General features: G+C 45.8%; 1 long non-coding RNA gene across 1 annotated transcript in view; it reads left to right on the plus strand.

Moving 5' to 3' along the window:
- LOC124079455 (uncharacterized) overlaps nt 1-7,151 on the plus strand; it is an 89,777-nt gene extending 82,626 nt beyond the window's left edge. The window contains exon 5 of the long non-coding RNA XR_009225009.1: nt 6,763-7,151. This is a non-coding gene — a long non-coding RNA (uncharacterized LOC124079455). The remainder of the gene's footprint in view (nt 1-6,762) is intronic.
- The last annotated feature ends 6,379 nt before the right edge of the window (nt 7,152-13,530 follow it).

The raw sequence follows: 13,530 nt of genomic DNA on the forward strand, positions 1-13,530 counted from the left end.
TCAGCTTATCCATATTGTAAAGAATGAGAAGGATTTTTTGGAAGACAACTTTAAGGGAATTACCATCCGATAAGAAGATCAGACAGCTGTTTAAATTGAAGGAGGAACTCCTGTTTAAGATGATGGAACTATGGATGTCACTCCTCTGAAAGTCACAGGTACCAAGCATGTGGTGCCCAGAGTGCACTGAGCCATAGTGGCAGGGCTATACCTAGATTTTGAAGAACTGTCATGAATGCATGATCCAGGCAGAGAACTAGAGAGAGCTTCGACTAGAGCCATGTCCAGAAGAACGACAGGAGAGAGGTTGTTCCTGAGACCCCAGAAAAGTAGAGGCATTGTGTGTGGTTTTAGCTCTGGGGAGTCACAAGCATGTGTTTCCAACCTGTGAGGGCTGAATGCCTGGGATAGACCCCACACAGCTCAGGGAGGAGCAGGACCACCTGGAGTCTTTGAAACCAACCTCTGACCAAAAAGGTTGTGGGTTGACTTCCACCCCAGTGGGTCTGCAGGGAAGAGCACTGAGCTAATGAATATTATTCTTGAGCATAAGATTTTGAACTTGTCCTTCACTGTTCTACCTTTTGTGATAAGAATGTTTGTCCTGGGCCTGTCTCACCATTGTATTTTGGAAGCATCTAACTTGTTTGATGCCACAGGCTCACATCTGGAGGGGAATTCACCTCAGAAGGAATTCACCCCTATCTGGTTTAGATGATGTTCAGAGGAGACTTTGAAATTCAGACTTCTGAATTGATGTTGGAATACGTTATGACTTTGGGAGGCTACAGGGGTGTTTTGCATGAATTTCGGGGGCCAAGGTTAGAATGCAATGGGGTGAATATTTTGTCCCTCAAAAGTCATATGAAACTTTAAACCTAAAATACTGGGATTAAGAAGTAAAGATTTGAGGAGGTGATTAGGTCACGAGGATGGAACCCTCATGAATGAGATTAGTGCCCTTAGAAAGTGGGGGGGGGCTGAGAGAGCTTGTTCACTTTCTACCACATGGTAACACAGTGAAAAGACAGCCACATGTGACCTAGGAAATTGGTCCTCACCAGACACTGAATCTGCCATCACCTTGATCTTAGGCTCCCTAGTCTCTAGAACTATGAGAAGTTAACCTCTGCTGTTGAAGCCACCCAGGCTGTGTTTTTGTTATGCAGCCTTAGCTGAATGTTATAGCATCTCCAAGGCAAGGAGGTATAGGAACAAACTCTGTAAGTTGTGAAGTACTGAGGAAATGGTAATTGTTGTCAGAGATTTCACGAGTCACGCTAAGCTTGGTACATGGTGACTCTGCATCAAAATTACCCAATAAGTGTCAATGATGTGATGAAATGCAGATTACCTGGGCCCCACTGGCCTTAAATAACCATAATGGGACTCTGCCTGTAGCAGCTTTTCCTAGGATGTGTTCTTGGTGACACTATATCCATTGAATATTTATAGGGGTTCCTTAAGAACAGGTATTTGGTTTACCAATACATTTTGGAAATGCTGAGCAAATTAGAATTTATTTTTTAAACTGCAGAACTTTTAAAATGCCTCCTAATCTATTTGAGAGGAGTTACTGTCTCCCAAGTGCACTTAACTTTGGCATATCTTTTCCCTAAACCATTTTGTGGGGATCAGTATTTTGTGGAATCATTGTCCCAAGGGGCATGTAAGCTGGGACTCACAAAGTCACATGCTTTCAGGAGCTGGGCAGGTAGGCGGAGGATGGAAAAAAATGGGTGTGAGCAATGGGGAGTGGCGAGGGCAGAGGGAAATGTTGGTCCACATGTTGCTTGGATTCAACATTCAATAGCAAATTTAAAAATTTGGCCCATGATTGCTGAGACTTTTGGAAGAATGAAAAGAAGAATCCTGGGAGTCCCCTGGAGGATGAGCATGCAGATGGTGGCTGGGGAGTTCTGGGTAAGAACCTGGGAGGTGTTCAGATGCTTGCAAAATATGGTTGCTTGGGAGATGAGCTTCCCCAAGATGGTGTGCCAAGTGGTGGTCATGAGAGTAGAAGGTAAGAGAGGGGCTGGAGATGCCACCATGGGCATAGACTCTTAGTGCTATGTTTCTCCAACTTTAATGAACACATGAGGCACCAGGAATCTTGTTAAATGGCAGGTTCTTAGTTAGCAGGCATGCAGTGAGCCTGAGATGATGCATGTCTGTCTAGCTCCCTGGGGGACCGAGCAGCACCAGAGGAGGGTCCTAGGACTTAGGCCACCTGGTCTGAGAGCAGGTCCATCCAGGCTGTATTTCCTTGTAATTATAGAGTATGTTCTCATTATAAGGAAAAACTTGTTTTTCCTCACAAGAAGCAGATGAATACGATTTTAGAATGAAGTGGGCAGGGAATGGGAGACACAACTCTATTACTTTAGAATAAACTAAGCTCCTGTTCTGAAATGGTTACCGATAACACAGGCTCAGTAAGTGTGGGATCTCAGGTTCTGGAACCACACTCCCTAGTTAGATTTATTGCTTTTCTGGGTGACTTTGACCAAGGGATAGGACACTGAGCCTGGCTTTCTAATCTAGGAAAGACGGCAATAATCCAGCTTATTGTTTATTATGAGGATTATGTGAATTAATCTATGTAAAGCATTTAGAATATTGCCTTATAAATGCTCATTCTTCTCTAAACCTCATCCCCTGTGACCCAATGTGGGAACACTTATTCTGTGGTTATCAGAATCCTGGAGCCTTGAGCTATGAGGTCGGGGAAATGCAGAATAGATAAAAAGTAACAGCTTTGGTTTCAGACAGACCTGAAATGAAGCCCAGCCCTGTTACCTGTTCCGCTCCCATCACACGACCTAGCAACGCCCCTCCCAGGTATCCATTCAAGAGAACACAGGCTCAGTAAGAAATTTTTATTTCAAGAGAAATAAAAACATAACATCTATAGAAAAACTTCTATGCATATGTTCATGGCTATCATATTCACAATAGTCAAAAATGTGGAAGAGCCCAAGTGTCCATCATTTGGTGAATGGAGAGGGAAAACATGTAATAGCCATACAACAGAATATCATTCGACAACAGGAAGGAACAATGTCCTGACGCATGGGACAACATGCATGAACCTCAAGCACATTAGTGAAAGAAGCCAGATGGAAAAACCCATGCGTTGTATAATACTATTTATAGAAAATGCTCAAAATAGGCACATCTATGGAGATAGAAAATGAATTAGTGATTGGCTAGAGCCAGAGGGGGCTTGGGGGACAATGGGAGTGAATGTAATGGGCACAGTTATTTCTTTTGGGAGGGATGGAAATGTTCTAAAATTGGATTATGGTGATGGCTGCACAGCTCTGTAATAAACTAATGATCAGGGAATTGTACTCTTAGAAAGGTGAATTTTATGGTAGGTAAATTATATCTCTGAAAAGCTTTTAAAAAGAAACAGAAAAAGCACCTTGAAACCCTTGGACAAGTTGAAGTCTCACTTACCAAGACTGCTGGGAGACCAGATTTCTCCCGCTGCCCTCCAGCTAGCACTTTCTCCACAAAGAGTGACCTCAGCCCCTGAGCCAATTGGTTTCTTTCCTCTTTCTCACCTGATTGGAGTGAGCATTTTGCAAAGCTTCAATCTCTGGGGGCAAAAGTCCAACTTCTTATTCATTGTCAAAGGCACAGAATCTGGGTCAGTAGAAAATGTGCTTTTCTCCCCTGAAGAGCGGGGTCAAGGAGCAGTTGTCAGTCCCACGAATTAGAAAGGAGGTCGGGGAAGGGCAAAGACAGGCCATCTGCCTCCTGGCTTGGACCTGGGAAGGTACTCCTGTTCACAAACCTGCTCCAGCAAGCAGCTCTGTCAAGGGCAAGCAGGTCAGGCAGGTAAGAGCTTACTGGGAACAGATGAGAGGGAGCATTTTCAACCTGAGCCAACCTGGGGTCCTCAGAGGTGGGCAGCCATGGGAAGCCATCTGAACATAGGTCAGGGCTGGGGCTCTATGGGATTTGGAGGGTCGGGGCTTGACAGAGCAGAAGCTGGGACTGGGGTCCCAGAAGGTGGAAGAGAGAGCCATGGGTTTTACGTAGGTGGGAAGTCTCCTCCACAACACCTATTTTTTTTCCTGTTTGGTACTGGGATAGAGTCCAGGGGTGCCTAGACACTGACCCACATCTCCAACCCTTTGCATTTTTTTTTTCTTTTATTTTGAGACAAGGTCTTGCTAAGTCACTTAGAGCCTTGCTAAATTTCTAAGGCTGGCTTCAAACTTGTGATTCTCCTGTCTCAGCCTCCTTCTGAATTGCTGGGATTACAGGCATGCACCACCAGGCCCAGCCCAGAAACACTTTTAATTGCTGTTTCATTTACAGAAAGTTGTGCAAATCACCAGCGTATAGCTTCATGGATTTTCTGAGTTTGTATGGGTTTACCTAACCCCCAGATCAAGAAATGGGATATTTCTAATACCCTGGAAGGCTCGTATATGCCCTTCTATCTCCTATCTGCCTCTCATCCCCATGGTTAAGTATAACCTGCACTTTTTTTTTTTTTAAGATGGACAGAATGCCTTTATTTTATTTGTTTATTTTTATATGCTGCTGAGGATTGAACCCAGGGCCTCATGCATGCTAGGCAAGTGCTCTGCTGCTGAGCTAAGCTGAGCTACAGCCCCAGGTCTCACCTGCACTTTTGACACCACTTCTTTGTTAGTGTTGCCTCTTTGTACATTTTGCATAAGTGGAATCAAAAACATTTGCTTGCCTGTGTCCAGTTCATTGTTGGTGAGGTTCACCCCAGGTGTTGTGTGTAGTTGTTGGTCTTTTCTACATGCACTATGGCACATTCCATTGTGCAAACACACCACTTGTTATTTATCAAGGCACCTCTTGTTGGGTGTCTGGGTAGCTTCCAGTGTGGGGCTATTATGAATAGTGCTGCTGTAACCGTGGTCCACTTTATTCTCTGAATGTAGCCCTTGCTGCTCTGCCACTGCAACTGATTTTTAAAATGGACGTGTTTCTTTCTCTTCCTCTCTCCCTGCTCCTCCCTAATCTCTTCCCTCCTCTAATTTCCGGGAAAACAGGGTTACCTTTCTTTCCCGTTTTAGGCAGATTGAGTACACATCCACCATAGAAATGAAGTTATCCAGAATTTGGGGACAGTACCAGAAGATCTCAGAAATGACTGTCTCCCAAATTAACAATTGAAGTACAGCTCCAACAGAGAACCCGTGGAATGTAGCTTTTGAATCCTCCCTTTAAAAGCCCCCCTGTTCCTGCTGATGGGCAGAATCATAGCCTTTGGGACAGGAATCTGCTGTGTTTCTTCTTTGCTAGCAAAGCAATAAAACTTCTTTTTCCTTTTTTTTTTCAAAATCGTGTCCTTGTTATTGGATTGCCATTGGGGACAAGGCAACACTGCTATGCATATTCTGGTATCTGGCTTTGGGTGAACACAGGATGCATTTCTGGTGGGGGTGTGACTACTGGGTTATAAGTAAGGTATGTATCCATTCAGCTTGAATAGATGATGCCCAATTGCACCCCAAAATGATTGGGCAAATTTGCACCTCCACTGTCAGTATTTAGGGGAGAGTGTGTTCCTATCTTAACCTCCTGTAAGAAATAACATGTATGGAGTCCAGCTATGAAATACATCATGCCTCCTATAATGTTCAAAGGCTGAAGCCCAACTGCCAGTACCTAAGAATGTGACTGTGTTTGGAGGTAGGGCCTTATAAGAGGTAATTAAGTCAAAACGAGGTTCTTGCAGAGCCTGACTAGTGTCCTTATAGAAAGAGAAGATGAACAATCATGGAGGTGCCTTAGAGAAAGCCCACACTGGGCAAGCCCAGGTGAGGACACAAGGACTTAGTAAGAATCCTTAGGAATCTTCGTTTCCTTTGGGTATGTGCCATGTCTGTGAAGCTCTGCAATCAGGAGGGACAGCATACTGTCTTTGTCTGCTTAAGCTACCATAACAAAATACCAGAGAAAAAGACTGGGCGGCTTAATACACAGACATTTCTGTCTCCCAATTCTGGAGGCGGCTGGAAGTCCAAGATCAAGGTACCATTCAATTTGGTTCCTGGTGAGGGCTGTCTTCCTGGCTGTGGACATCCATCTACTTGCTGTGTCCTCACATGGGGCAAGAGAGCTCTCTGGTGACTCTTCTTATAAGGACATTAATCCTACCAGACTAGGTCCCCACCCTCATGACCTCATCTTACTTTAATTATCTCCCCAAGGAGACCCAGCTCCAAATACACCACAGTGGACATCAGGGTTCAAGGTAGGAATGGAGTGGGGTTGCAATTTGGCTTCTTGAGAAGGCATAGCTTGACTCACAAAATCTCTGAAACAGTCATTATTTGTCAAGCACTTTACAGTTTACAAGGCACATCCCCATACATCTCTGTATTGGAGTTACACATTCAGATTGTGAAATGAAGAGACGGAGGCACGTGGAATCTGAGGGCCTGGCTCACATGTAAGTAGGGGGAGGCCATGAGCCTGGGGTTCCAACCACTCCTTCTTCCTTCCAGGTGCCTTCTTCTCCCTTTACACCAAACCAAAGCCCCAAACAGCCGCTATTCAAGCAGCCAGGGGCTGGGTGTGGAGCCTGATCTCATGAATGAACGAATGAGTGGTGCAGTTAGAATCCTATCTGGGCTCAGCGACTGTCTGTCGATGGGCACAGAAAACGACAAGGTCGACTTGGAACTAACCCAGCATAAAGGCACCTGCGCTCTCGGGTTTTAAAAACTCTTGAACTAGTGTTCTTCTCTCCGTCCTTTACAGCCCCCCCTAGGCCCACACGATCTCTCTTCCACCAAATCTCTTTGCCGTTTACCGTGGACCACGGAGCCGCCCCACCCACACGGGCCCCATTCCGGGAGTGATGGATGACTGCTGGACACACACAGATGGACAGCCAGAGAGACGTCTGCTTCTTCCGCGGGCTCAGCAGCGGCGGCGACTGTGATTTTTCATCTGCTCCGGAGCAGAACCAAGCCCAGACAGGCTCTGCGAGATGACAAATAAAGCGTTGTGTTTATGACGCCATGAAAAGCCTCCTTTTTCCTCCTAAAAAAAAAAAAGAAACTTATTTATTTCCTTGTGGGTGTGGGTTTGCGGTAAGTGTGGAAGGATTAAGCCTTTGAAGCTGTCGATTTATATCCGTGAGTAATGCGAAGCCTTTGTCTTGGAGAGGAGAGAGCGTTCCAAATTGGAGAGGCGCGAGTCGGGGCCCCTTGGCTCCATCCCTCGGGGGCTCATTTGTTAAATATTTAACGAGCACCTCCTGCCTGCCAAGCCTGGTGTCGGAGGCTGCGAGCAGAGACTATATAGCAGAGGGCACGGTCCCTGCCCTGTCTACCGGGGTGATCTACAGGGTAAGTGCAGAGCCTGAGGTTCATCCCGAGACTGTGAGACGCTCAGCAGAAATGACAGGAGCTTCATGGAGAACGGTGGAGGAAGGATGAGGGGGAACCCAGTCACGGGAGGAGGGAGATCCTGGCAGAAGGAATAGGGTCATCAGAGAGGAGTGGGCGGGGCTCCAGGGTAGCTGGGCTTCAGCATTAGGCAGTGCTAGAGATTAGTACCTGGCTCTGGGTTCAAATCCCAGCCTTGCCTCCTCCTTACTAGGTGAGATGGGGAGAAAAGCGGTGACCCCCTTACAGGGTTGTGATGAAAAGTCAGTGCTGATATGTGTAAGAGCCCAGAGCAGTGTTTGCAGAAAATGCGCATAGTCATGACCTGTTACTGGGTTGAGAGAATGGAAGAGGAGGCAGGAAGAGGTAAGCAGGACTGAAGGTCGGGGTGAGGAGTTGGTGCCCTGGTACCCCTACTTGTAGAAATCAGGGGTGCAGATTTCACAGGTCTGGTCTGACCTTGGGAAGGGAGCCTGATTGTGTGGTCCTGAGAGAGACCTGAGGGCAGGTGGTCCAGTGGAAACCCAGGTGCTGAGGGGGAGGTCCCAGGAAGTCAAGCAGAAGAAGTATGGCCCAATCATGGGGTCTGCAGGCAAGAGATCCCCAGGCAAGGGGGTGGGTAGTTTCTGAAGAACTCACAAGCAGCCCATTTGCTGAATGTCCTCAGGAAGGTGAAAAGCAGAATCAAGAAGTGGGTGGTTGTCTCTGCTGAGAGGTCCCCTGGGGGTGGATTAGGGGTCTGTGTGGACCCAAAGCACAGGCTGAGCCAAGAAAGCTGAGCATCTATAAAAGCAGGAGTTTTGTGAGCTCAATGAAATGTTTCTGTTTCATGGAGCTTAGAAGATGGGGATGGGGGACAGGAAGAGAAAGAATTAAACAAGTGTTGACAATCCAGTGAGGTGAGGGGGAGCCAGGGAGGGACTGCAGTCTATGGGAACACAGAGGAAGGGTGCATAACCGAACAAGAGAATCAGGGCAGACTTCCCGGAAGAAGAGGCCTTTATGAAGAGCTTCACAGGATGGTTCAAAGTTGGCAGGGGAGCTTTGTGGGTGAATTCCTAGAGGTGAGGGATAGCTCAGGAGGATGAAGGGACTGCAGGGTGTTCATTATGGAGGACAGAGGTGAGTGTCCAGACCAGGAAGAGGGAATCCATCACAGACTAGATGTGGCTTTGGGTGGTTCTGAGGGGGTTGACTGAGAGAGGTGGGGGTCCTCCAGGGGTCAGAAGTCTCAGCCTCCAGGATTCTCTGGATCACTTTTTGGCTGTGTGTCTGGACACTTGCTTAAACTCTGAGTTTGTTTTCTCAAGTGTTTTGGGTGGTGGACAAAGAAACAGAATGTATTCATTCATTTAAACAAATATTACTGAGTGACTGCTATGGGCCAGGTAGAGTTCTAAGCACTTGGGATTATCCTGGAGTATAGGAAGATAAAGTCCTGCTGTCATGGGGCATGCATTTTAGCAGGGCACACAGATGTAAATGCTATGGAGAAAAAAAAAATCAACCCGGGTATCAGGTGGCAGAGTACAGCTGTGTGGGAGAGTGTATGGGATGGTCAGGGAAGGCTTCTTGGAGGCAGTGACCTCTGAGCAAATGACATGGGGGAAAGAATCATCACAGCTGAATCCTCCATAAAGGTACTAAGTGTAGGAAGTACTCTCAAGGCTTTGCCTGGACCAACCCAGTTAACCCTATAACACCCTGAGAGCCTGCCACTGCCCCCACCATGCTGCGTAATCAAGTCCCAGGGCTTGAGCCCAGGGTGGGCTCCCACAGCCAAGGTCTTAACCACCCTTCCTTGCTCCAGGCAGGAAGGACAGGAAGCTCTGAGTCTGCCTGAGCTCGGAGGAGCACCTCGGTGGGGACGGTGTTTGTAGATGGCAGAGTGCTAGCCAAATGTGAAATGTCATCGCTAGAATCTTCTTCAGGGTGTGAAGGAAATTCTGCTAGTGCTCCTTGCACCCGTGGCCATTTCTGCTGATCCGAAGAACAATGGAGCATCTGCAGAGCCGTTTCCTGTGTGACTCTCAACAGGCCACATGAAACTGCAGTATGCTGAGGGGTGGGAGAAATGCTCATGCAGAAAAAGAGCTCCTGCTTTTGCTCTTTGTGAAAGTCATAGAGCTACACGTTGGAATACAGAGAAAGGATGTGAAATGACCTGCATAGTCACCATGTAAATACAAGCCCCGTTCTATTTGGGAGTATTTCCTTTGATTCTTTTTTTTTCAAAAGCAGTGGGTGTTTTAGTTGGGTAAGGTAGATAATAAAGAACTCAGAGGGTTTGGAATACATAGTCAATGGCACAATGTCATTATGTGACAGGAAAATATAGGCTAACACAACACCTATTTTACTTCCATATTCTCCAGAGTATCAGCTTTCCCAAACCACGCAGGAGGACAGACAGAGGCCTGTGGCAGATCACTGGAGACTGGGTTTCAGATTGGCCAGTCCTCTGCGGGATTACCTGCTTGCCATCTTGATGGCCAACTCACCATATTGTCACCTTGTTCTTCAAGCCTTTTGGTTAGTAAAGAATTCCTGTGAGAGCAGGGAGGAAGAGCATGAGAAAAAGATTAACATTAAACAGGGACGAGAGGTGGGAGGGAAAGGGAGAGAGAAGGGAAATTGCATGGAAATGGAAGGAGACCCTCACTGTTATACAAAATTACATATAAGAGGATGTGAGGGGAAAAGGAAAAAAAATCAAGGGAGAGAAATGAATTACAGTAGATGGGGTAGAGAGAGAAGATGGGAGGGGAGGGGAGGGGGGATAGTAGAGGATAGGAAAGATAGCAGAATACAACAGTCACTAGTACGGCAATATGTAAAAACGTGGATGTGTAAACCGATGTGATTCTGCAATCTGTATACTGAGTAAAAATGGGAGTTCATAACCCACTTGAATCAAATGTATGAAATATGATATGTCAAGAGCTTTGAAATGTTTTGAACAACCAATAAAATAAAAAAAAGAATTCCTGTGAGTAAAGAATTTTTAAGCATCCATTCTCCATATAGACATATTTATTTGTAAATCATACCATCATCCATCTGCAGATTACATATCAGTATAACGTTACTAAAATATTAATATTATGCATAATATCAGTGGTAGAGCATCCCTGGGTTCAATCTCCAGTACAAATTTGTACTGGAGATTGAACCCAGGGATGCTCTACCACTGAGCTACATCCCCAGCCTTTTTATTTTTTATTTTCAGACAAGGTCTCACTAAGTTGCAGACTGGCTTTGAAATTGTGATCCTCCTGCCTCAACCTCCCTAGTAGCTTGTATTATAGGCATGCCCCACTGTGCCTAGCTTAATTTCTTGTTTTAATATAAAAATGCAGATGTTCCAACATTCTCTTCTCACCCTATTTCCTGAGATGCTCATCCCCCACCGATTTAATCCATTTCCACCATCCCACTCCCAATCCACAGTTCATATCAGTAGGAAATAAATCCCAGATCTTCCATTGGTAGAGACAGATCAGGGGAGGGAGAATAGGAAGAGTGGAAGTTCAAGGCCAGGCTCTCTGTGTTGATGGAGGACACCTGAGCGGCTCATGCACAGCTGTGCGGGAGATTTGGACTGACAGTGCAAGACTTGCTTAGCATAATGAAGTGAGAGGAGATGAGATGAGGGGTGGGGGAGCTGACCACAGCCTGGGGATTCGACGCCAGGGAGGAGGCCAGGGGAAGGGTCGCCAATAATGTGGTTTTTATAATTGTTGTAAAATACACATTAGGCTTACCAACTTCATTATTTTTAAATGGACAATTCAGTGGCATTAAGGACATTCCTAATGTTGTGTAACCATTGCCATTATCTGTCTTCAGAACATCTCATCCTTCCAAATAGAACTCTGCACCCATTAAACAATAGCTCCCTCTCCTCCTCCTCCGGGCCCTGGCACTCACAGTTCTGTTTTTTCCTACGAATCTGACTATTCCAGGAGCCTTCTCTAAGGGGGATCTTTTTTTTTTTTGTACTTGGGGTTGAACTCAGGGGTGCTTTAACACTAAGGTACATTTTCAGCCCTTTAATTTTGTTTTTTGTTTTTTTTTTAATTTTGAGACAGGGTGTCATTAAATTCCTGAGACTGGTCTTGAACTTGCTATCTTCCTGCCTCAGCCTCCTGAGTTGCTGGGATTATAGGAGTGTGCCACGGTGACTGGCCAGCATTTGCCCTATCGTGACTGGTCTATTTTACTTAGCTCAGTGTGACATGCGTCAAAATTTCTTTTCTTTCTTTCTTTTTTTTTTTTAGTGTTACTAGAGATTGAACCCAGGGGCACTTACCCACTGAGCACATCCCAGCCCTTTTAAAAAAAATAGTTTCTTTAGAGACCAGGTCTCACTGAATTGCTTAGGGCCTTGCTAAATTGCTAAGGCAGGCTTATAAACTTGTGATCCTCCTGCCTCAACCTCCTGAGCCGCTGGGAATTCAGGTGTGTGCCTTTGCACTCGGATTTTTTTTTTAAGTCTAAATGACATTCCATTTTATGTCTAGCCATATTTTCTTTATCCACTCATTGGTTGATTGACATTTGGGTCCCTTCCACTTCTTGGCTATTGTGAGTAATGCTGCCATGAACATGGCTGTGCAAATATATTTGAGATGCTTTTTTCAATTGTTTTGGTTAAAAACCCAGAAGTGGAACTGCTGTTCATATGGTACCGCTGTGTTCAGGGACCACCACACTATTTTCCACTTTACACCCCCTCTTGCAGGGCACATACCAATGCCTTGTGAAACAGTGATGTCCCTCATTGCTGTGATGTGGTTTCAAGAGTATGAAAGTCCTTGATCACCAGCAAACTTTCCTGAGCTCTTTGGTTTTGAGGACATGGTTTGCAGGTCTCATTGGGCAGAATTCCACATTGGGGTCAGGGAGGAAGGGAAAGGATGGGGCAGGCATGGGAGTTCCAATGTGAGACAAAGAAGCACCGGAAGTTAAGAGCCTGGGTTCTGGTGCATCCTTACTGTGTATTCTTGGGCAAGTTATTTAACTTCTCTGTGCCTCAGTTTCATCATCTGTAAAATGGGGTTGGTAATCTCTACCTCATAAGGGGTTATGAGAAGTAAATGGTCTAATATGCACAAACACTGTGAAGAGCTTAATAATCTTTGGCTGTTACTTTTTAGATTAACAACAGCTGAAATTTCTTTTCTTTTTCTGGAACTGGGGATTGAACTTAGGGGCACACTCAACCACTGAGCCACCTTCCCAGTCCTATTTTGCATTTTATTTAGACATAGGGTCTCACTGAGTTGCCGAGTGCCCTGCAGTTGCTGAGGCTGACTTTGAACTCATGATCTTTCTGCCTCAGTCACGGGGTGTGTACCACTGTGCCTGGCTAACAACTAAAATTTGAAGCTATAATGCAGAGCCTAAAGTGATCCTAACAACTTGAATCCCTGATCACTGAGAGACTCCTTGGGATTCAGTGTTTGGTCAATTTCATTCAAATCTGAAGGGACAGGGCAGCCCCAGCTGAACAACTGAAGCACCGTGGTGCCCTGGATTTGGTGTTCAAGTTCCCTGCCTGGGTATTCTTCTCTAACGTGATGGAGTACCAAACTGCCATCTGGAGAGCAGGAAGGGAGAGCTTTGCTGCTCTTGGGAGGGAGCCAGGCTTCCCCTCTTTGGATAACTCCCTAGAGGACTCTTCCATAAAAGTGAATATTTGTAAAGTGCTTTACAGTTGACAAAGCCCCTTTCTATCCATTATCTTATTTGATTATCACAACAGCCGCTATGATCCTCTTACTGCTGGGGAACTGAGGATGGTCAGAGAGGGAAGGGGAGAGGGAGAGAAAAGGGAGGGAAGAGGAGGGGGATGGAAGTGAAGGAGGAGGGAGGGAGGAGGGAGGGAGGAGTGCCGCAGTCCGGCTGCAGCAAAATAACCGGGGGGTGACGAACAACTTGTGAACGTTGATACAGCAGGAGTAGGAGCCGTTTATTGCAGGACAGGAGCAGTATTTATACATTCCACAGAGCTTATCTAATTAGCATAAACTAGATACATCAGTCAACCAATAAGGAATCTCCACACTTAATGGCTTGTTTTTGTTACTTCTCAAACCACTCCCTCAGGCGTTTTGCCAGGCACCATCCAGAC

Source organism: Marmota monax, unplaced genomic scaffold, assembly GCF_021218885.2.
Source record: "Marmota monax isolate L192 unplaced genomic scaffold, Marmota_monax_Labrador192_F-V1.1 WCK01_AAM20220418_F8-fsc00218, whole genome shotgun sequence".
Lineage (NCBI taxonomy): Eukaryota > Metazoa > Chordata > Mammalia > Rodentia > Sciuridae > Marmota > Marmota monax.